General features: G+C 46.1%; 1 protein-coding gene across 2 annotated transcripts in view; it reads left to right on the plus strand.

Annotated features, from left to right (window-relative positions):
* The window catches only part of UBASH3B (ubiquitin associated and SH3 domain containing B), a 135,180-nt gene that overhangs the window by 77,411 nt on the left and 35,061 nt on the right, over window positions 1-22,708 (plus strand). The window lies entirely within an intron of this gene.

Here is a 22,708-nt window from a genome sequence, read left to right on the forward strand (position 1 = left end):
GAGAGGTAAATTGTGGGAGGGGCTGTGAGGGGAGATGTGTGATTCAGAAAGAAAGTTCTGGAAGCATTCCACTGAGGAGATGAAGTCTTGGCTTAGTCTTAAAGTCATCCTTAGGTTCATTAGACAGAGGGGTCGTGGACAATCCCATTAGAAAAAGCAAAGTGGGCAAAGATTCAACAGAGAGAACTTCAGGGTCCTTCAGGCCACTGCAGGGCTCTTGTGGCTGAAGCAGAGGCTGCCTGGTGGAGGGGTCACCTGGTTAAGCGGGGAACAGCAGGAGAGGCAGACAGGCTGATGAGAGCCAGCATAGGCTGTGGCCAGGGATTTGGGGGGACCTCTGAAGGATCTTAAGTAAGACAGTGGCACGATCCAGGCTATTATTTTAGGAAGATTATTCTGGGCTCAGTGGAGGATGGACTGGGAATTAGGGAATGGAAGAGAGGGTGAAACCAGCAGCCAAGAGGACCTCTAAAATCATCCAGGCAAGAACTTATGCATGGAGAGTAGAATGAATTAATGGACCCAGAATGACCTAGGCAGTGGGATTGGACTGGTGACATCCGCCAGTAATATTTGGGGAAGGTCATTCTCTCGCTGAACATGCAGGGCACCCTGTGGGAACAATGCTGAGATCAATACCTAGAAGCAACATTAGGTAGGAGGGGAGAAAAGAGCACTGGATTCATAGATCGTGGGCTGAGCCGTGGCTCCATGACCTTGGACAATTGTCTGACCTGCCTGAGCCCCCACTGGGACTGCCGTGAGAATAAAATGAGGTAACATATTTTTAAGTTCTTTATGAACACCACGGTCAGCACCTAGAGTGATGCTATGTGATTTGGCTCTTGCACATTGAGGCTGGAGAAGGTCCAGAGAAGGGCATTGAGGTGATTAAGGTGTTGGAAAGGTTTCTTTGTAGAGACACAATGAAAATATTAGAGCTGTTCAATCTCTGGAAAGATCAAAGGGAGTCTGCCAAAGTTTAGGCTTTATAGCACAGGAGTAGAGAGTGACCCAGGCCGATTGCCTGGGTTCAAATCCTGACACTGCAATTTAAGATCCTCATAGTGCCTTGGCCAAGCTCCTTAGCAACTCTCAGCCTCAGTTTCCTCATCTGTCTAATGAGGATGATAATCCTGAGCTGATTGTTGTGAGGGTTAGATGGCATAACAATGACCTAATTGTTGTGAGGATTGAATGACAATGCAGGTGAAGAGCTTGGTACAAGGGGGTGACACATGATAAGCACATCATGTTAGCCATTAACATGGACTGGGAAGAGGGTCTCTGCGCAGTCAGTCCCCAGATCCTGCAAGACAAGAGAAGGAATACCTCTCTTGTGCTTGGAGAAATACGTTGTGGCAAATAAGAAAAGGTAGAGTGATCTCAACCGGTGGATGGAGACTGATGAAATTCATCATACCAAAAAACACTGTGGGCAGCTCTGGGCTCTCATCCTGCAGGTGCACAGTTGGCTGGAGATGAGTAGCAATAGCAGCCCTGCACCATGTCATATTCCCCAGGGAGAATACTGACTTGCCACCTAACAAGTTTCTTGGCTGTCAGTGAGGGATGGAGCATGTGGAAGGAAGAAGGGAGGGGGAGCCCTCAACTTGGCTGCACTTATGTGGAGAGTCTTTGCTGCTGAGATAGCCCTGGACAGCTGTGTGTTCTCCTGGTCCCAGAGTAATCCCTGCACAGTGCATGCCCCCGACTACACGTGGCAGTATGTTTATCCTCACTGTGAGAGGAAGAGCCTTCTGCTGACACATCGAAAGTACTCAGGTTGGATCCCTTGTGGCTTTCATTGTCACCAGAAACCCTCCTCTGAGATACAGCTGAATCATGTACTGCGTGTCTTTCGTCAGTCTAATTTGTAGGGCTGGCAGCCTGGAATATAGTTATTGCAAATGATACTAATCTCTGAGCTGAATTCCAGAGTGAAACTGCTGCTGCAGATGCCATAATTACATATCACGGGTACTTATTATGCATTGACTATATGCAAAGCACCTCGCATATTGGCAACACTTGCCCAAAGCCTGGAAAATCATCACAATTGTTTGCAGTTGCATTGTGCTTTATGTCTCATGTCTGTAACACGAACAGGGAAAGTTTACTGAGGGCCCACTGTGCACCAGGCAGTGAAAACCTGCAAACAACACTCTAAGTATTGTTACCATTCTCTAGTGTCAGATGAGAAAACTAGGGGTTAGTTATAGTGAGTAAATTACCCAAGAGTCATATAACTAGTGAGTGGTTGGAACAGAATTTAAATCTGGGTCTGTGTCTCGAGGCCACGGGGTAGACCACCATGCCACACTGTCTCTTAACTCTAACAATAGCTTTGTGAAGTAATTCTTATCATTCCACTTTTATAGATGAGATGCCCATGGAGGTTTCCCCTTTTTGCAGTTGGTAAATAGCAAAGCCAAGACTCAAAGCCAGATCCTCTGACCCCGTGTTCAGTGTGTTTGTTAGTGCAACTCCCATCCCTTGGTCAGAGAATGCCTGGGCTGCTAAGGGAACAGGCTTGCCAGTGTGGGATGCCCATCACTGAAATGGGGTTCAGTGGCAGGGCCCCCTCTCTGGCAGATTGCTCAGGCTGCTTTGGAGGGGCACAGTGTTTTCTCCACTCATGGGCACAATGTACCCTCAGTTACACCCACATAACATTGTTATGCTTTTGATCTAAACCCCCAAAGGTACACAGATGTCCACTCAGCCAGTGCTGTGAGAGCTAAGAACACTTGACTAATTATATCACCCTCCAGGAGGTGAGGGGCCAAATCCCACCCATCCTTCATAGTGTAAAGAAACAGAAGAAGCATTCTTCTCAACAGAGGCTGGTGAAGTGATTCCAGAGAAGCTGAAACTCCAGACTCTGCCTGCATTCCACCTGGTAGTTGTCAACAACAGTTCTCCATTTCCAGAGTGTCCACTTTTAGCAATGCTCAAAGGCTAACCTGGAGGGTTTCAAGAAGATGATCTTGATGCTTGCATTTTAAGGTCCTAGTCCAAGCTCTACCTCTGTCATCCTAGAGAACCTGGGGGCAAGTCACTTAAACATAGAGCCCCCATTCTCCACCAATAAGATCCAAGTGTTTACTCTCCTGTCAACCTCTTAGAGGAAGGTTGGAGTAATAGACAGCTGTGGAACCATGCTTTGAGATACTAGGAGGAAGGATATCATAGAAACTCATTGCATTGTCAGTATCCCCGAGAACGATATATTAAACACTGACAGTGTGATGATTGAGGTAGAGTTGCATGAACATCAACATTTCAATGCCTGGCAAGAGGGATAAACACCTGCAGGTAGGCAGGAAGAACTCTACTTTGTGCCCAGTTCACAACACTTCTCTGCCTCCCACATTTGGGGAAAGTGCATAATCTATTGCAGTGCTTAGCCAAGAGCAAAGAGCTTTTAAGTTACTCCTGGCAGCATTTATCTCATAGTAATCCTAGGAATTAGATATTCCATTCTATAGATGAGGCAACTGGGCCCCAAAAAAGCGAAATCCCAGTTTTCTTGCACTAAGGAGCATCTTCCCCTGAAGTCTTCCAGGAAGCTGCCGAGATGCTCCTTGGGAGAATGTGCTCCAGAGCCCTAGGAGCTAAGCAGCAGCAAGGTGTGCCTTCTCCCCTCTTGCAGAGCTCTTCTCTGCCCTCCCAACCCTCTAATGCATGTGTCCACATGGAGGCTTAGTCCAGTCTGAGACTGGTTGTGGTTGATCTGGGAGATGCTGGCAGCCTGGCTGGCAGCTGGCTTCAGGGCCACCAACAAAGCCCACCTCCTGGCTCCAGCCTGCCCTATAATTAGGTGTTTTAATTGGGCCTCTGTTTATACTCAGCCAGAACTGTTGTGCTGGCTTAGGCCTCACACAGGCAATGGCTGCCTGGCTGCAACCTTGCTCTCCCCTGGGAAGATGGTGTTTATTATGAAGCCTGGGGCCACAAGCTGACCTTCTGCAGTAGATTGGGAGCCTGGATTCACCTTCTGGGATAATCTTGGCTTGTAACAGTGTTCCACTTTTCCCTAGAATGCCATTTTAAGTCACTGGGCTCCACATCATAGCCATCATTGCTGTACCTCCTAGACCAGTGGAAGAAGCCTCTAGATGAATAGTGGGAGGCATAGAGACTTGACCCAGGGTGAGACCAATTGCTGCAACCAAAAGGAGTCAGATCTCTAAAGTAAAGCTTCAACTAACTAAAATTCTGTGTTCCTCTGGGCTGAAATTATATCAACCTAAAGTATAACAAAATGGGGAAATTAATTATTATTACTTAATAAACACAAGGCATTTGAAATGTTTATACTAAAACGTGGAATCCACAGAAGGAAAAGCATAGTCCACCTGTCCAAAGCTGGTTGGCCTGTCTTTTCAAACCTAATTTTCTTCTTGGCTTGCCTCATCCCCTCTCTATCTGGCCCCATCTAAACCGAGACCTACAGGGCCAACCTCCCTCTCCCCATCCCTAGGTACCTACGCCTGAGGAACCAAGTAGTGCCTAAGAACAATTACCTTCTTTGAGTGTTGTCCAGTGTTGGGGAGGAGATAAGATACACGAAGCAATCAGGGAACAGGCCCACATGGGAGAACGTGTTATAGTGTACAAGAGAAAGCAGGCACTACAAATGCCAGGGTCATTGGGCGCTGGACTTACAGACAGGGTGAACTCAAGGGAGCATGTGCAATTTGAAGAGGTGGCAGAAAGAAAGGCATGGGTGGGGCAGGAGCACATTTGTAACAGAGTAATGTTTCTCACCTCAGGATGGTCCTATCTGATAGACATGAAATAGGAGCTTCCTAAGCAAATGTGGCATGTAATAGTATCAAATATTAGAAGACGGAGATCGGTCTTGATCTTAAGGCAATGAGGAGCCATGTTAGCCTTTCAAGCACAGGGGCATGAAGATAGTGGTATTTTAGCAGAAACTTTTCCTTAACAGTGTGTATGATGGATTGAAGTAATGATCCCATGCCAGGGAAGGCAGTTGGAGAAGGCAAAATATTCTTAAGGATCATGGCAGCGGGGCTCAAAAGCAACTTGAGGGCAAGGTCAGTCCCACAAACATCCAACTCTGTATAGTTTCCACAGTACTTTCTATTATCCCATTTAGTTCATACAATCAACTCCTTGGGGATAGTATCATTACTCCATTTTACAGCTGAAGAAACTGAGACTCAAAGGGGCTGGTTCATCCTCACTTGTCCTTCTGATTGAATCTGAACTAGAACCTGAGTCTTCTCTTTCCCAGTCCTCTGTTCCTCCCAATACATTTAACTACCTCTTCTCTTATTGCTGTTGTTTTTCATATCCCTTTTAGCACCTAGCCTAGGGAAGTGCCAGTGGGTGCTCGAGAACTTCTTAGAGATGAGATGAACACTAGGAGAAGTCCGAGTTTCTTGGAAGAGGTCTGATGCGTAATTTTGAATGACTAGCATAACTGTACTGACATTACCGTATTCTCTGCCCTATCTAACCTGTCTATCCATGAGTTCAATAAAGGCATTCACTAAATTAAGTGTCAATCATATGCCAGGCACTTCACTAGGTACTTGAGATCTAGAAATAAACAAGGCCACATCCCTGCTCTTGGGCAGCTTACATTCCAGTGCAGCACTGCCCCATTGAATGTTCTGAGAATGTTCATATCTGCGCTGCCAACATGGTAGCCACTAGCACTTGAAATGTGGCTCGTGTGATGAGGAACTGAATATTCAGTTTTATTTGGCATGTGGCTCGTGGCTAGCATACAGGCCAGCATAGTTCCCATGGAATGGTTTTACAGACAATCGTGAGGGGAATTCCAAATGTTACACTCAATTGCTAAGAGGCAAACTACGGGGGGAAGTAAGTCTTTTCCTCGGAATAATGGAGGCTGCCTTTCTAGCGTATCACTGCCACTCCAGAAGTGGAGATGGGCCTTTTAGCCTTCTCGCTTCTCCTCAAGGAAACTGTCTTCCTGATAAGCTAAAAATGGCACCTCATTTTCCTGAAGACTCATTCTCTTTGGGTCTTAACTACTGAACACAGAACAGTAATTGGAGGACCCTGACCTGTGTTGTATCTGGGAGAGCAGCTGAAGGACTCAGACTGAGCATGGATGGCCTGGAGAGAGAGAGTATATGGTCCCTTTGACTGGGATGAAGCAGAGTGAGGCTTGAGGCTGCCCCATGTAGAGAGGGCTACAGTTTGAAAGGGCTGCTTTACGTTGCATTGGGTCTTATAAGTATGACTCCTGCTTTGGTATCTGGTGTCAATTCCCACTGGGGATTCTCCATGACTCCCCTCCCTCCCTCCTTTGCAAGACACTCTTCATGATCAGCCCAAACCTAGCCCACACCTGGCACCTCTGCTTTGTCCCTCATGGCTGTCGAAAGTTAAAGAAACAGTCCAACTTCCTCCCCCGGTGTGTGGAAAGAGAAGAGAATCTACAGCACGCAAACATCATGAGCTTTTATAACTGGTAGGGGCCTTTGAGATCCATGTAAGTCCCTTTTCATTTTCCACAATCCCAGGAAGGTTAAGGGACTTTCCCAGGGTCACATAGAGACAGAGTCTGGTCTAGAACCCTGGCCGCACCATCAGCTCAGTCCTTCTCCCAGGGCCTCACAACAGTCACAAGGGGTGGCAAGAAGACATAGGTTGGAATGGTAGAATGGACACATGCCAAGGATTTGTAAGTCCTGGCATCTAAGTTAAGCTCTGTACCAACTCACTGTGACCCTAAAGAAGTCATTTTTCTTCTCTAAGCTCAGTTCCCTGTGCTATAAAATGGAGAAGTTAGATTACATGATTTTTCCCCTTCACAGTCCAATGGTAAATATCTTTGCATGAGTTTCAATGAAGCCCTAGAGCTCTTAAGCATATTAATGAAGTTAACACACTGTCAGCTCAAACTGCACATCAGCATGAATTCAGTTTAATACATAAGCACAAGGAACATGTCGCTCCTTTCCTCTCTCAGCTTCTCAGCGTCCCACTTTGTCCATAACAGAGACTCAGATAACCCAGATAGCAGTTGACCTTTTGACTTGTAGCCTTCTGTGGAAAAGGCCTGAACATTTGACACTTTTTTTTTTTTCTAAGGAAAGTGAGGGTGAGGTTATGGGTTGGGGGAGGCAATGTGGGCCAGAGAGTGTGCACCCAGAGTGACGGTCTGGCACTGAGGGGCTTGCCCAGTCAGCTTCAGAAAAAGCTTCCCCTGTCAATTAAGATGCTTCTGCTGAGCAGGGCATGCCCTGTGCTCCTGATTAATGCCAGAGTGGTTCTCAGCCCTCAGCTCATTATCTCTCCCTCCCACCCCGAGAGGAAGGCCTTATCAGCTAAGGGGAAGCAGGCAGAGGGGAAGTGACTCATTTAGGATCCTCCTCTGAGCTGGGGACAGAGTCAACTTAGCCTTTGTCAACTTAGGCTCAAGGTCCTACATTTCTAAGACTGGACTTATATTTAGAAAAAAGAAAACAGACCAGAAAGCTCTCCTGTAAATCTCATGGCTAAGACAAACCTGGTCTAAACATGAGTAATTAATTATAATCTGCTTTGGTTTTCTTACTCCCTGGTTAACTTGATTGTCTGTTTCCTGGGGTATGGAGCTTATTACAGAAATTGTATCCAAACATTACAGTGCCTCTTCCGTGTTACCACGGAGGGCGCGGGACACGGGACACAGGTGTTCCTGGGCAACTCTCGAGCTGGTTAAGAAGAGGGTCAGTTAATCAGGATGGAAGGAATTGAGGCTGACATTGAGGCATAAGTATTACCATGTGTTGGCCTTGAGGAATCAAGGAACCACGGGAAATCAAAGCCCACTTCAGTCAGGGTGACATTTGAATGTGGCAGTAAGAAAGAGCTGTGTGAAAAATCCTTCAGCGCTTTCAGCCTTGAAACCCATGCAGAGTTACCAAGAGCTAAGTCGGGCCCTCTGTGTACCAGGAATGTAGAACTACGTCGATAATTGGAGCCTATGAGTGGGTTGGATTCTTAAACTTGCACGTTTGTAAGCTTAAGCCTAAGAATACTGCCTCCCTCTCTAAGCCTCAGTTTCCTCATCTTTAAAAAATACCTCACAGACCTGCCCTGAGGATTAAAGATGATATTGTTACGTGAGCAAAGGTCGCTAGGCCAGTTAGGCCACTGCTGGACACACAGTCTTTCTGACACTTCTTTCTTTTCCTTCCTCATCCCCACTGCCCGCCATTGATTTCCAGCTAGTTCCTAGAGCCCAGGGAAGGGGGCGTGCTTGGCTCTTTACAGATTCCCCTCTCTTCACATCAAGGGTGGTTCTAACTGTTCTCAAAGGCTGTAGCTCCCCAGTGTGGAGGGCTGTGGTAGGACCGGGGCACGGGGGCACCCAGTGTGGAGGAGGTCAAAGAAGGAAGTAGGACCTGGGGCAGGAGATCCGTCAGCCCTGCCCAGACCGCACTGCGGGGCTGAGGCACGCGGAGGGGTCCTCTCTTGATGCTGCTCCCTAGGAAGGGCATCCCAAGGCCTCTCAGCAAATTAGCATTGCCCAGGAGCTCAAGAAGGGGCACGAGATCAAAAGGAGATTAAGCAGCACAGTCTAAGCAAAAAAGGCAGAGACACAGCCTTGGAACATGCCAAGAGTGCAGTGTGGGGAAGTTAGGGAACCTGGCTTCTTCCTGTCCCTGTCAAGTCGCTTACCTCTGTGGATCTTAGTTCCTCTTCTGTAACATGAGAGGATTGAAGTAAGTGATCTTCATCTCAAAGGCCTGAAATTCTGTGAGCATCCTAAATATCATATCTTAATACATATACCATTAGCAGATCCTGAAATTGCAGACACGCACACACACATGCACTCACGCTGTCACGCTCGGGGTGTCTGATGCAGTACTGGGCATTAGTAGACATCTGATAAATCTGGATATTCCAGGCTGCGGGGTAGTAGAAGAATGGGCTGCATGTTCTCCATCCATAACATAAAATTAATAATTGCCTTCTGGTTTCTGTTTCCTTCCCTGCTAAGGCATTGAGGGTGGAGGGCTCATGAGGTGGAAGGGCTCTAAGCTTTCAGAAGCCCAATGCAGAGACAAGACCTCATTTAAAAAACCCCAGCCACTCCTCTGAGTGAGGCTTCCTCGGGGTCCCCAGGCTGGCAAGGGCAGGAGTGTGTTTACTGCTCCCCGAAGTGCATGTCACCTGAGTTCGGGTGGGGGACACACAACATGGACATGGGACAATGTGGGGGCAAAGGTCTGGGGGAATGGAGTCAGGCCAGCAGACAAATGGCTGCCTGGAGAGTCTGGGACCTCTCTCACTTCCCAGCACGTTTGGTAAAGTCCCATTTCTGATATAGGAACTGCCCTCATGAAAGGGGAAGCAGTAAGTCATTTCAGGAAATTGAAGCTGACCTCTCAGTAGCCTAGCACTGTTGAAACAGGTGGGGTAGAATTTCCCGGGATTTCAACTACAGCGTAAACCTCTGAGGCATCAGCCAAGAACTGTTTTGCTGAAGGATTCCATCCAGAAGAATCCTGAAGCAGGCTTAACCTTAGAGTCAGGGAAAGTTGGGGAGGGCAGTCAGCAGTGGGGGTGGGGAGGGACGCAGTGGCTGGGAACACAGATCTTGAGGTAGCCACTTCTATATGCCACTGCACATAATCGTAACAGAGTGCTATAAGCAGCCTTAGATTAGCTAGGGGACTGAGCTTAGAGAGGTTCAGGTCATTTACCTGGGGTCTTGCATCTTTAGAGGAGTGGCTGCAGATTCTACCTCTATTCTGTCTGACTCCGTGTCTGGGTCCTGGCCACTCCATTGTACCCTCTCCCCTGAGTAACAAGCTATGATTCTTGGCCATGTAATGGTCTAAATCAAATTTAAATGGTAGCAGGAATGAGATGGGGACGTGTGCATGATAAAGGAATCAGATCAGTCAGTTTCAACTGGTTCTTGGATTGAGGCCTCCCATCTCTTGCATTAAATGCCTAGATTATTCTTCAACGCTGAGGTTGGTCTCACCAGCTCATACCAGCCAATGCTCAAGCAATGCTACTTTCATGCCTATTCACCCCTTCCTGAAAAGCTGGACATCCTTTAGTTTTCTATTACTCTGCACTAGAAACTTAGTGACTTAAAACACACACATTTATTATCTCACAGTTTCTATAGGCCAGGAGTCCAGGCTTAGCTGGATTCTCTGCTCAGAGTCTGGTTGCAATTAAGCTATTGGCTGGGCTGTGTTCTCATCAGGAGGCTCAACTAAGATTCACCTCCAGCTTCATTTGGGTTGCTGGAAGAATTCATTTCCATTTGTTTGGAGGACCAAGGGCCCCAGCTTTTTGCTAGATGTTGGCTATAAGCCACTCTTAGGTCTTAGAGGCCACCCACAGTTCCCTTCCATGTAGCTCTCTCCATAGGCAGTTCATAACATGCTGCTTCTTCAAGGCCAGCAGGAGAGTGAGTCACTGGGAGTCTTATATGTGTATTATAATGGAATCACAGGAGTGAAACCCATCACCTTTGTCACATAAGGTAACATAATCATGAGCAGGACACCCATCACCTTTGCCATATTCTATTGTAGCAAAGCAAGTTTTGTGTCTCACTTACCCTCCATGGGAGGGGGTTACACAAAGGAGTGAATACCAGAAGACAAAGATTACTGGGTGTCACCTTAGAGTCTGTTTGCCACACTACGTGTCTATACCTTTAAGATCTTCATGAAGTTCACTTTTTAAAAACATTTATTTAACACCTACTATGTGCTGAATACTATACCAGCTACTGAGGCTGAAAAGAAAGTAAGAAATGGTTTCAGGTTCAAGTAGCTCAGAGTTTATTGCAGAAGACAGATCATTTAAATATAATGCACAAGATGCTATGATACAACCACGTACAGGGTGTTATGGATGCCCAGACCAGTCAGGGACATCTCCCTGAAGGAGATGAAACCCATGTGGACCGTTAAAGGATAGGTAGGAAGCAGCCAGCTAACTGAGGGTACAGTTGGCACCGCAGAAAAAGGAACAAACAGGAGAAAGATTTTGATTGAGACAGAGCCAAGGAACAGAATGCTTGATGGCAAAGCTGAGGAGGTAGACAAGGATGAGGCCATCAAGGGCCAGTGGCCTTGGTGAGGAGTTTATACATTTGTGGAAATGAAGGTCTTTAAAATTAAGATGGGAATGCTTTATACTGAACCCTGATGGCAGCAGGTATCTAAACTAGCCAGTTCCCTTTGCTTTAAATTCCTGCAAAGCTTGTTCCTCTTTTTGCCCCTTCATATCGCATACATAACTGTACTGATCATTGCCTCATATAGTGAACTCTAAGACTGTCCAGTTCTTTTGCTAGCTTGGATTTTTGTCTCCATGAATATCTCCTGAAATAAGTGGCCAGCAGAATGGAATTTGACCTGCAAGAGTAATTACCCTAGTGGAATTTGGTACAAATATAAGACTTCACGGTGTCCCTCTGCCTTACGTTCTCCTTCAGAGGTCCACCCAAGAATCCTGCGATAATAACCCATCCTCCTGGTAGAAAACCCTCAGCTTAATTCTTCAGATCCAGGACTGATTTTCATTTAACCACGTAAGTCTTTTTGAAACTCACCTCAGTCATTCAATGGAGAGAGGTGTTGATGGGGGAGGGTTGGGGGCAGGGGTGCTCACAAGAATGTGGGTTTGAAAATCAGACTTAGTTTGATCCCAGAATTGCCACTGACCTACTGTATGCCTTGAACAATGTTCTTAGTCTGTCTCCCCCACAGTTTCATCATGTGTAAAATGAAGGCAGTAATACTAACCCCAACAAATTGGCTTAAAGAATAAGTAAGATGATACCTGTAAATTGCACAGCACATAATAGGTACTCCGTTAATGTCACCTTCCTTCTCTTTCCACCATCTGTTGTTGAAGTGGTCATATGATGACTTCCCTTAAGGGCAGGGGCCATGCTTTCCTGTCTTTATAGTCACAGCCCTTAACACAGTGTTTGGCAACAGAGCTTCACACAATACTTGCTCGGTGAAGGAACATTTAATGGAGTGAGTGAACAAACAAATGAACTGCCAAGTATTGGGTTGAGAAAGCAGTGCAGTCATGTTTTGTGGAAAGTTTCTGTGGAAGATCATCACTGTACTTCACCTTCCCATGATCCAGAAACAGAGTGGCCACTGTTGGCAGTGACATCCTTCTGCTTAGGAGGACATGTGGCCCAGCAGCTGAGCTGTCGATGAAAATAATCCATAACCAATCTATAAATGAAAATTTGAGTGAGTTTATTCTGAGCTTAAATCTGAGGATTATAACCCGGGAGAGTCTTTCCACAAAGGAACAGAGCACTCCAAAGAAGTCGGGGTATAAGGGTGGTTATATACCCTCAAAGAGGATGTTTCACATAGGATTGAAATGTCCCTTTTACAATAGTCGCGAGACTGCTCTGTCAGCACAGCGATTGATGGAAATAGCAGGTAGGTCTGCTGTCTCGGTGAACACAGCAGGGTGGCAGTCTGTTGTCTCCAGCTGGGTGGTCACAGGTGAGCTGGGAGGTGAGTGCAGCAATCAGTTCCTAGCCTAAGGAAAAATGCTTATCCCTAAGGAAATGCTAATGTGGGGGAAAGTTGCACCTTTATCTCAAGGGCCTTTGTTCTGGCCATAGGAAATGTCTAAGTAGATATGCAATGCGTGCTCAATAGCCACAGTCAGGCCCTTTTGAAAAAAAAAGAAGTCAGGCCGAATTAGGTTTATACCAAATGGCTTCCTCATATACTCCAATATATCCTATTGCTTGCCATTTTTATTTGTCAGAGCACACACTTGAGTGCCACATCTTCCTCTTTCCAGCTGTGGGACCTCGTCCAAATTCTACAATCTCTCCAAGCCTCAGTTTCATCACCTGTCCAGTGAGGGAAATAATGGCACCTCCCTCAAAGGGTTGAGTAAGGATTGAATGAGATCATTGCTATTTAAAATGTTTAGTACGGTGCCTGGCTCCTAGTAAATACTCAGTACATGTTAGCTAACCAATCGCTTATGTGAAGAGGTACAGAATGGCGACAATGGCTCTGTTTGGTCTGTTTGGTCTTTTCTCTGACCCACCAAGGCTGTGAGTCAGAGCCTCTTATGTAGCTTTGGGCTGAAACCATTTCAGAAGGAGTAAAAATCATCCATGTTTAAGTAATTTTAACTGATTCTAGTGGCTTAGAGAAGGAGGAGGTGGAAATGAGAGGAGAAAAAAAAAATTAGTCTCTGCAGCCTGAAATGACTCCTCATTTTCATCTGTTTCTTCCAGATCCGTTTTCTGGTGGGGGTGGGAGTGGGGCATTTAAATCCCTCTTGCCAATTGTTGCAGCAGAGATTAACCTCACCGACCCGCACCGCTCCTTCACTCTCCGAGACCAAGTCATACCTCTGAGCGCTAGACAACAAAAACCAGGTCAGAGTTCTAGTCACACTTCTGCCCTATGCTACTGCATGAGCGGAACAAGTCTTTTAACCTCTCTGTTGCCTCCTTTTCCTCATCTGTGAAATAAAAATAACAATGATGTTCTGCCTACCTCTCAGGGCTGTTAGGAGGATCCATGAGTGATTATGTAAAAGTCTTAAGAAAAGCTTTAACACTACTGTGGTGCCGGTGCTACACATTGTTTTTATCAGTGGGCTCCATCCTTCCCCAGGCATGTCCTGCCTCCCTGAGGGCAGTCACTGCCTTCCCAGCTTCCCACAGAAGCTTTCCTGCCTTCCACACGCCTCAGGGCACTTCTGCATAGGGCTGCCAGCCTGAAAGGCGTCTGGGGTTCACTGGGGCTCTGTATTAACCTTCCGCCCTCCACGGTGCCCCATGGGGACACAACCTCTTTTATTCAGTGGACACCTTTGCCACCAAATCAGCTGGACTTTCCTCTGCAGGGACACAGACACTCTGCACAACAGACACTGCCCCCCCAGGGGTGCCTGATTTCCATGGTTTTCTGTAGAACTCATAACCTAGAAACAGCGTCTTCTGGCCCGACAAAGAGTCAGAGACTGATGCCTTAAATGTGAAACTGAACCGAGCAGCTGGTTAGAGCACTAACCCACATTCCATTCTCAGGTGTCTCTCAGAGGAGGAAAAGTATATGAACGCACACAGAAATGGTAAAGTCCTGGAGAAGACAGAGTCATAAAAATATAAATTATGACCATATTTATTGAGCATCTATTATAGGCAGGGGACTATGCCAAGTGTTGTTATAACATTCATGATCTTATTTAATCTGATTCTGGGATCCTTGCTTACTGCGTGTCCTTGGGCAAAAGAGAGCAGCTTTTGATCCTCCATTTCTTGAGGAATAATAATAGTTCAGCATGTACCTTCATGCATCACTTAACAATGGGAATATGTTCCGAGAATTGCATCATTAGGTGATTTTATTGTTGTATAAACATCATAGAGTACACTTACACAAATCTAGGTGGTACAGCCTACTACTCGCCTAGGCTATGTAGTGCTAATCTTATGGGACCACCGTCATATATTGGTTCTGTCATTGACTGAATCATTTTTATGTGGTGTGTGACTGTACAATGGATTGAACTGTTGAAACTTTCATCTTGTTTTTTGGGAGGTAGGTCAGGTGGGGAGAGATGGTATTACTCTGCAGAGTAAGGAATAAAGCCCCCATAGGGGGCGCTAGTCACTTAGGACCTTAGAGAAAAAGGGAATCCTGGCCAGCCTCTCCCCAGTTCCTGATGACTGTAGACGCCCAGCTCAGGACTGTCGCTCCTCTCTTTGGATACATTCAGTGAGTGGAAACTGTCCCTCTCCTGCTCAGAACCTCTCAGCCTCTCATAGCCTCCCAACTTCCTTCCTGATAGAATCTGAACTCCCCTGCCTGCCTCCCGACAATCTGGGTCACATCCCTCCCTCCAGTGAAAACTCTGCAGTAGACTTCCTCACAATAGTCACACATCACTGGCTGGTTTCCCCCTCCACGTTTTCTTGTGTTATTGCCTTGTCTAGAAAGCTTTTCTCTCTCCCGGATCCCATATGCTTCTCAAGACCTTCCCAGATGTTTTTAGCCGAGAAGGGATCTGGGTCTTCTGATACCCAGTCTTGAAATGTTTCTATTAGTGTGGAATTTACAGACATTTATTCTGGGGAAATTGCAAAGACTGTTTGATAATATGCATAGGCGTATGTGCAGGTGTTATTTATAAGGACGCAGTATAAGCCAGACCCTGTGCTGAGCTCTTCAAATACAGTATCTAATATTGATATTAATCATCATTGTATCCTACAAGGGAGGTATTGTTGTCCACCTTTAAGAGACTGGGAAGATGAGTCTCGGGATAATTAACTTGTCCACAGTCCCACAACTAGTAAGAGTTGGGCTCCCAAGAAGGTGCTCTTTTTATACTGCAAAGTGCCTCTGCAAAAACTCATTGATGTTGTGGGGAGGGAAAGCTATTTTCTAGATCCTAGGGAGACTGATAACAGAGGCAAAGAGAAATGTGTTTTATGATGTCACCACCCATGGTCTAATGGCTGGTTTCCCAATTACAAACTGCTGCCTCCCTCCAGCAGAGGCCAGAGCTCCGGCCGCTTTAGCAAGAACAAAAGAAGACCTCTCCATATGGGCTGCTGGGCTCTGCCACATGAAAACGTCGGGGAACCTAAGCGGCATTTTCCCTGCTAACCACCCCCTGAGGAGACCTGCTTGGGCTCTTTATGGGTTGGAAAATAGAGTCTTGTTGATAGGAGAGAAAAAGGGGTGCCACTGCCAGTTGGAGTTCTTCAACCTGAAGACCTTCTTAAGGCCCCAAATAGCTCACTAATTTTTTTTTCCTTCTCTGATTAGCTTTATAAAATAGCCCACAGCCTTTTCCTTCCCGTTGGCCGGACTTTTGGCAGTCGCATCCCCCACCCCCCGGCAGGCTTGCTATCCCATTGATTGTTAGATGTACAGCTCTCAAACAGGCCACAGCAGCTGAAAGCGTAGGCTATTAGCCCTAGCTAACTGAAAGAGTTCACCGCCAGGAGACTGATTCTGAAATTGGGTCTTTATGATCAATATATCTTTCTCCATTAGGTTCATTTCCTCTGAAGGAAATGGGTAGGGCCATTATGGTTTATGTTTATTGACAGACGTCTCCACTGCCCTCCTTCAGCTTCACAGGGAGGAGGCCAGAGGGGCAGAGACTTTGGAGATGAGCTTGTTAAACTGAACTGCCCAGGCTCTTTGCAAGCCTATCTTACAGGCCTTGGTGACAAAAAGTAGCTGGATTCCTTGTGTGAAAGTGACGGAATAAGTTATTTTGTTATATAGGGAAGAGTGATCAACTCTACCAGGTACAAAAAAGGTGGCATGAGTCTGGGCACAGGTGGAAGGAGTTTGGACACAAGAAAGGACTTTCTGAGCACAAGGGCCATTAGGTAATCAAGAGACATTGTTGAATTCCCCTTTCTTTCTGGTCATAAGGAGGAACAGACAGGATGGTCTCAAGATCTTTTGTAGCCACAGAATCACTGTTTATCACTTTGGGTTGCTTCTGAAGACCTCAAAACACTTTATAAATCTCATGTTTTTCTTTCTCGACCTTCTTGTGTGCCCATTCATCACCTCTTCTTTGAAGATGAAAAAACTAAAGCAGCAGATTAGAAAATGCCTTCCTTTGGGGAAAGGGTACCTAAAAACCAGTGCTCATGTTCTAGCCTCCTGCAAGGACCTGCTAGAGCAACAGTATTTGACCAGAACCTGATTTTACTTGAGCCAAGAAGACTTGGCTAAAATACCACCTCTAGACGCTCCTTGGCTTATGTGTCTCTTAGCTGCTCCTCAGATGCTCTGCCACATTTGTTTGGCCTCTGACCATCAATTAAAGGTAGGATTGAATCTGTAAGGATCTCATTGGCCACTAGTAGCTGAGAGGGTAACCATATCAGAAAGTGAAGTCTCAATTAATGGGCAATGAACGATGAGAGGGGCTGAAGTATGTAAATTCAGGGGATTAAGTTGGTTACTCTGTAAGCACCTCTCATCCTTGGTCACTGGAGTGCCTAGACTCACGTCTGATCTGTATTTTGTGTCCATCCACCTCATCGTCATACCCTACTGCTCCTGATGGAAGGCTCTGCACATGAGGGATGCCGCCAAGTAGTCCCATTCCAACCTGGAAGCCACCCCAGGGGTCTGGAGCAGATCTCCACGATCACGTCCAGTGAGAGGTTTGGGGGCCACTTCTCCTCGGGTTTCTAGAGAAGAGGGAGCTTGGAGGCCATGAGCTGAGATGCTTCCTCGGGGGTCTAGGCTTTTGCTTCAGCTACTCCATATACTCCCTTCACTGATTCAGACTTTAGTCACAGCCTCCAGAACCAGCCCCTGGATTGGGACAACCACACACATGACTGGACAGCTGACATGTCAGGGCAGAGCCACCCAGGTCCAGGGAGCTCCTAACAACACTGGCTTCACCATTTGTCATGAGGTCTAACGTCTATTAAGTGCCTGGTACACAGAAGACCTTCAATCATTATTGACTTCCTTATCCTTATTTTTCTCCTGCTACCGAAACAAATAGATGCGGACTCGCCTGTTCGCCCTCTTTTCTCAGGATATCTGTGAGCCTGAGGCAGGCTGTGAAGCTGCCCCAAACCGTGCTATGAAGAAGGTCGGCACTGAGCAGGCGACTCTTCATAGAGCACAATAAAAGTCTCTGATATTTCTACCTAAAACCACATTACAAAATAGCATCTGTTTTTCAAATACACCCTAAAAGAATCCCTCAATGTTGCTTCGTGGCCCCAGTGGCCTCTTGATGTGACTAGACTCTCCAATCAGGAAAAATAGGAGTCGGGGTCTATCTAAGTTTGCCCATCCCCCAGTCCAGTGCAGATCCAGGAAAAGGATTGAGATATCTGACTAATTAGGCCATCTTTTAATTGAATTCACAGTATCAGATATGGAAAACTTAACAACCAGTATCCTGGAGGTTGAGAACCTTTTTTAAAATCCTATAGTTAGCGTTAAATGTTTCTAAAATTTGAGACTGTCTTAGCTACATGAAGGAAAGATATAATTTGATTTTGGTTGCATAGGGAGCTTTGTCCACTTGGAGGATCACACACTTGACCCCTTGTCTTCTCTTTTCCTACATAAGTAAGTCCTTGGTCACAGAGAACCGATGCACAGAGCAGATGGGATCCTGAGGCCATGAGTATGTGTCTACCAGCAATTCAAAGCCAAGGACAGAACAACTTCAAGTAATTAGAAAGCTCAACAAATTAGTTTTCTACTTAACTGAATCAAGGTCTTACTATTTTAAGGGAATATATTTCCATTAGTATCTATATGCTGCCTACCATTTTTCTCTTCAGGCATCAGATATTTGAGTTTAGTCAAGTGCAATAAAATAGGGGATGGAGTCTCCTCTGAAGGCACGTGAGAGGTGAGTCACCTCGGAGAACCTGGGATTCTGGGCTAACCTATCCCCCTGAGCTGGGGATGGCTTGAGTTTACTGACCTCAGTATTGAATGAGTTGGGAGCTGCAGGTATCCTGAGACAGGAAATAGGAACTCAATGGGCAGCCTAAAAGAGATGTCTGCCTTACAAACAAAAAGAGACAAGGCTTCATAGTCAAGCCAACAGAGAAAGCTTTAGGAACAGGTCACACTGCGACTGGAACTGGCGTCTGTTCAGGATACTTGGCTCACTGTTAGCCCAGACCCCCAGGTGCCCCAGGGAACAACAACTGAACTCATGGCCCACTTACCACCCCAGCCCAAACTTGTTTCTACTGCTGCATTCTCACTCAGAGGTGTCTCCACCATCCACATAGGCATTCAAGTTACAACTCCTAATCAGTCTCTAAGCTTTATTCAATCAACAATCCCAATATTCCCATCCTCATTATAGTTCAACCTCTCAATGCCCCCCTTCTGATCTATTGTCAAGGCCTTTTAAATAGTCTCCAGCATACAGTTCCTCTCTTTAAATCCATCCCTCATGCAAACCTCATCATGCCTCTCTGACTTACTGTCCTTCCTTGCTGCCCACTGTATAACATGATCAGGTTCAAGCTCTCTAAAATGGCACAAAGACCTTGGTGAGCTGTCCCCTGCCTACCTTTTCGGCTTCATCTTTACTTTCTTCCAGCTTTACCATTTTTGCTCTAGTGTCACCAAACCCTAATTTCCCTGCACATATAGTGCTGTTTCTTGCCATCATACACTAGCTCTTTCCATTCTCTTCACTGCAAATGTCCCTTTCTCCTGTCTTTCTCTAGCCAGCTCTCACTCTGCTTTTAAGATCCAGATAAAACATCATTTCTTCTAGGTCAGATTTCCAAACTTTTCAGTTCACAGTACCCTTAGTGTCTCAGTAATTTTTACGTAGAGCCTGTAGGCCAACATAAATACCTAATAGTTCTGTTTATTTAGTCATTAGATCCAAACAATGTAAGTATTTATCTCCTAACAGAGCCGTGTGAAAAAATAATACACAAAATTGAACAGAAGTAATATCTTCGTATCATTCTTAAATAATCACAAGTACTTACTAAGGGGATGCGTGTGTCTGTTGGGCACTGCACAACTGCTCAAACCTTAGAATCAGGTTGGACGCTGCCACCCTCATGTCCTGTTCCACATTGGTTTTCACTGGGTACTTGCTTTTTATTACAGCAGTTGCAAAAACGCCTGCTTGACAAAGATATGGCATCAAAAGGAATGCAATACAATCTAGTGTTGAAGTTATAACTACCTCAAGCTAGGAGCTTATGGAATGTCCAACAGATGATAGGTATTGCTAAGTTCCCCTCAAAAATTTAAAATATCCCATGGCACCTCTTTGAGTTTGCAGTGGCATCCTCACCTGGAGTAGTTCTGTATACAGTTCGAAAACCTTAGCCCAAGAAACTGCCCCCATACTGAGTTAGTACGCCTATACCGAGCTGCCTTAGCACACTCAACACCTCTCTGTCATGGCCATCACCATGTTGCATTGTAAGAAGCTGCTCGTGTGTCTGTTTCTTTCTGTAAAGCTGTGAACTCTTTAAGGGCAAGGACCATTCTTTTCTCTGTATACCCAGTAGTAATGCAGAGCCTGGCATATAGCTGGTGTTCAGCTGAGAGGAACTGACCTACCAGGAGGGTCAGAGACCACTGTGGAACCCCAGAGAACTATGGTGGCTGCAGAGGAAGTCAGCCTGGATGACAATTAAACAGGAAATTCCAGTCAAGCTCAAAACCTGTGGTTCTGAGAGGGAGTCAGAATCCTGCCGGACTTGGACATGGGACCAGCCTGAAACTACTCAGGCAGGCCTGAGTCCAGCCAAGGGAGCCAGAGGCTATTGTCTCTGAAACGGCACCAACCGGTCGAACTTTAGATCAGAAAGCTACACTCAGTAAACTCTTGGTGTTATTTTTGCTTTTAATTTGGTTTCCTGGTAAGAGTTCCTTGGGGAGAGAAGGGAAGGAAGAGAAGCAGGAAAGAAGGGAAGGAGGGAGGGAGGGAAAAGGAAAGAGGGAGGAAAGAAAGCAAGGGAGGAAGGAAGGCAGGGAGAGGAGGGGGAGAAGGGAGGGAGGAAGGAAGGCTGCTTTGTCTCACACAAACTGGAAAGGGATTTTTCCTTCCTAAACCTCTGACCCCGGTGGTTGGATGAAGCCGGAGCCCTGGAACCAGACCAACCAGGAACCCAAAATTCAACAGAGCTGAGGGCAGACAGTGGGAGGGATCCCAGCCATCCCAGCTCGAGGCAGCAAAGCCCTCGGTGGATGCTGCTGCTTCCTAATTTGGCTAATTGCCTCACAGCTGCTTGCCTGATTTTTTGATGAGCCCTTGCTTTTATCTGATTTGTGTGTCCTTCCGCATCATTAGCAGGGCATCAGAGTTTGCATCTTTTTATCCCCACATTTGGCTACGAATGAACCCTAGACATAATGGGGAAGGTTAGGACCAGGTTCAGAACTCAAATCTGTATTCTGACATAACTTAACTTCAGCAGTTCCCATGTCCCACCGGTTCTAAACACAAAGGTCCCATGTAAACAACTAGTTGCTATCATCCAGTGGCTGGACTGCTCGCCTTTGACTTGAAAGGAATCCTCCTCCTTTATCTGCTCAAGGTCTCCAGCAGTCTCTGCCAACTTCTGAGTCACTCTGAGGATAGCAGCTGTTCAGGCACAGCCTGGTGTTTGGGGTCCACCCCACACACCCTACTCTTCTTGGCATTGGCCCCATCTGTGGACCATGGAGGTGGGAGCTCTATGGCAACAGTCTTTCTTCAGCAGGGTGGGGGTGGGGCGGGGTGGGGGGGGAGGCGTGTTCTGCCAGTGCCCATGTTCAGTCTGTTCTGTGGGCAGAGTTCTGGGAACAAACTCAACCTAAGTCGTCGTCAGCCTGACAGTGGGTGAAGGAGCAGCAGAGTTCCGCTCGTGACCCTAAGGAAGCGGTGAATTTACTCCTCTTGCCTAGAGAATCGCACACCTCTGTTTCAGATCAGTAAATTTTTTCTAGAAACTCCCCCCCCCCCAAAAAATGAAACACTTTTATAGTACATTACTGCCAGGAAGTTCTTCCTGGTATCTGACTGGAGCCCTTTGTGCTATAGCAAAAGCTTATTTTACTTTGGCTGACCCTCACTAGAGAAGGTACATCAGATACGATAACCTTCCATAAAACTGAAGACTTTTCAGATTTGTCTTTTTCAGAAAGAAGAATTTGGGTTTCTTTAACCTTTCCTCACAGCCTTATCACCCAAACCTTTCATGATCTTTCTCACTTGTATCTTTGAATCCTCTCCAAAACTTGTCTTTTGAGTTACGAGGACCATAACTTAATTAGATCTTTCATTTCCAGAGGATACTCCTAGTGCTTAGGAAAAATAAATTAAATTTCAGTCAGATATATTTCATTGGGGGAAGGGCCTAGAAAGATAAGAAATTAGATCCTTCATATAAATAGCACATTGTACCACAAATGAGTTTTCCTTTTCCCAATTGTTTTTGAAACAATGGGTCTTTTTTGGGTGAGTTTAATCCTCAGAGATTCTAACCTCTGAAAGACCATGTTTTGTGTTCTTTTGTGGGTCCATGGTTTCTGGAACTGGAAAAAGTAAGATGTGTGGCCTCTGATGGTCTAGTAAGCAGTAAAGGAAACAGGCTGGCAACTCGCAGCAATTAAGCACCTTATCAGGTGTGGGGATGGTTGGGGGAGTCCCTGTGTGTCCAGCCTTTTCTGCATGAGCTTCTGTTCCGAGGGGTTCAGAGGAGCCTGCCTTGCTTTTCCGTAACTTCATCTTACTGTAAATAGGTGTGTCTTCTGTAACGTTGTTCTACTTAGCTGTGCAGATTTCTTTATCCTGAGCATTTGGTCTTTGTGCTAAGATTTTCATGGGGAAAAGGAAGGCGTTTAACCTTGGGCTGTGGAGCCGAGAAACAGAGGCTGACCTTCACTCAGCTGTCACCTTAGCGGGCTGCTCTGAGCGTGTTACTTTACTTCCTTCCACCTGAGTTTCCCCTCATATAAGTGAAGAAGTTGGGCTCATGGATGACCTCTGAAGTCCCTTCCAATCTGACCCTCTGTGATTCTCACAGCATCAGCCATTCTAATAGCTCCATAGAGCGAGCAGGAAAATGACGGAAGAGTTGTGTTTATCACCAGGAAAAGGATGCTTAGAAAGAGTGTCAGTATAAACTAGAATTCCCTTCCCTCACCTCTCTCCCAACGCCCCTGTATCAGTGTAGTGGAAAGGG

Source organism: Equus quagga, chromosome 14 (genome assembly GCF_021613505.1).
Source record: "Equus quagga isolate Etosha38 chromosome 14, UCLA_HA_Equagga_1.0, whole genome shotgun sequence".
Classification (NCBI taxonomy): Eukaryota; Metazoa; Chordata; class Mammalia; order Perissodactyla; family Equidae; genus Equus; species Equus quagga.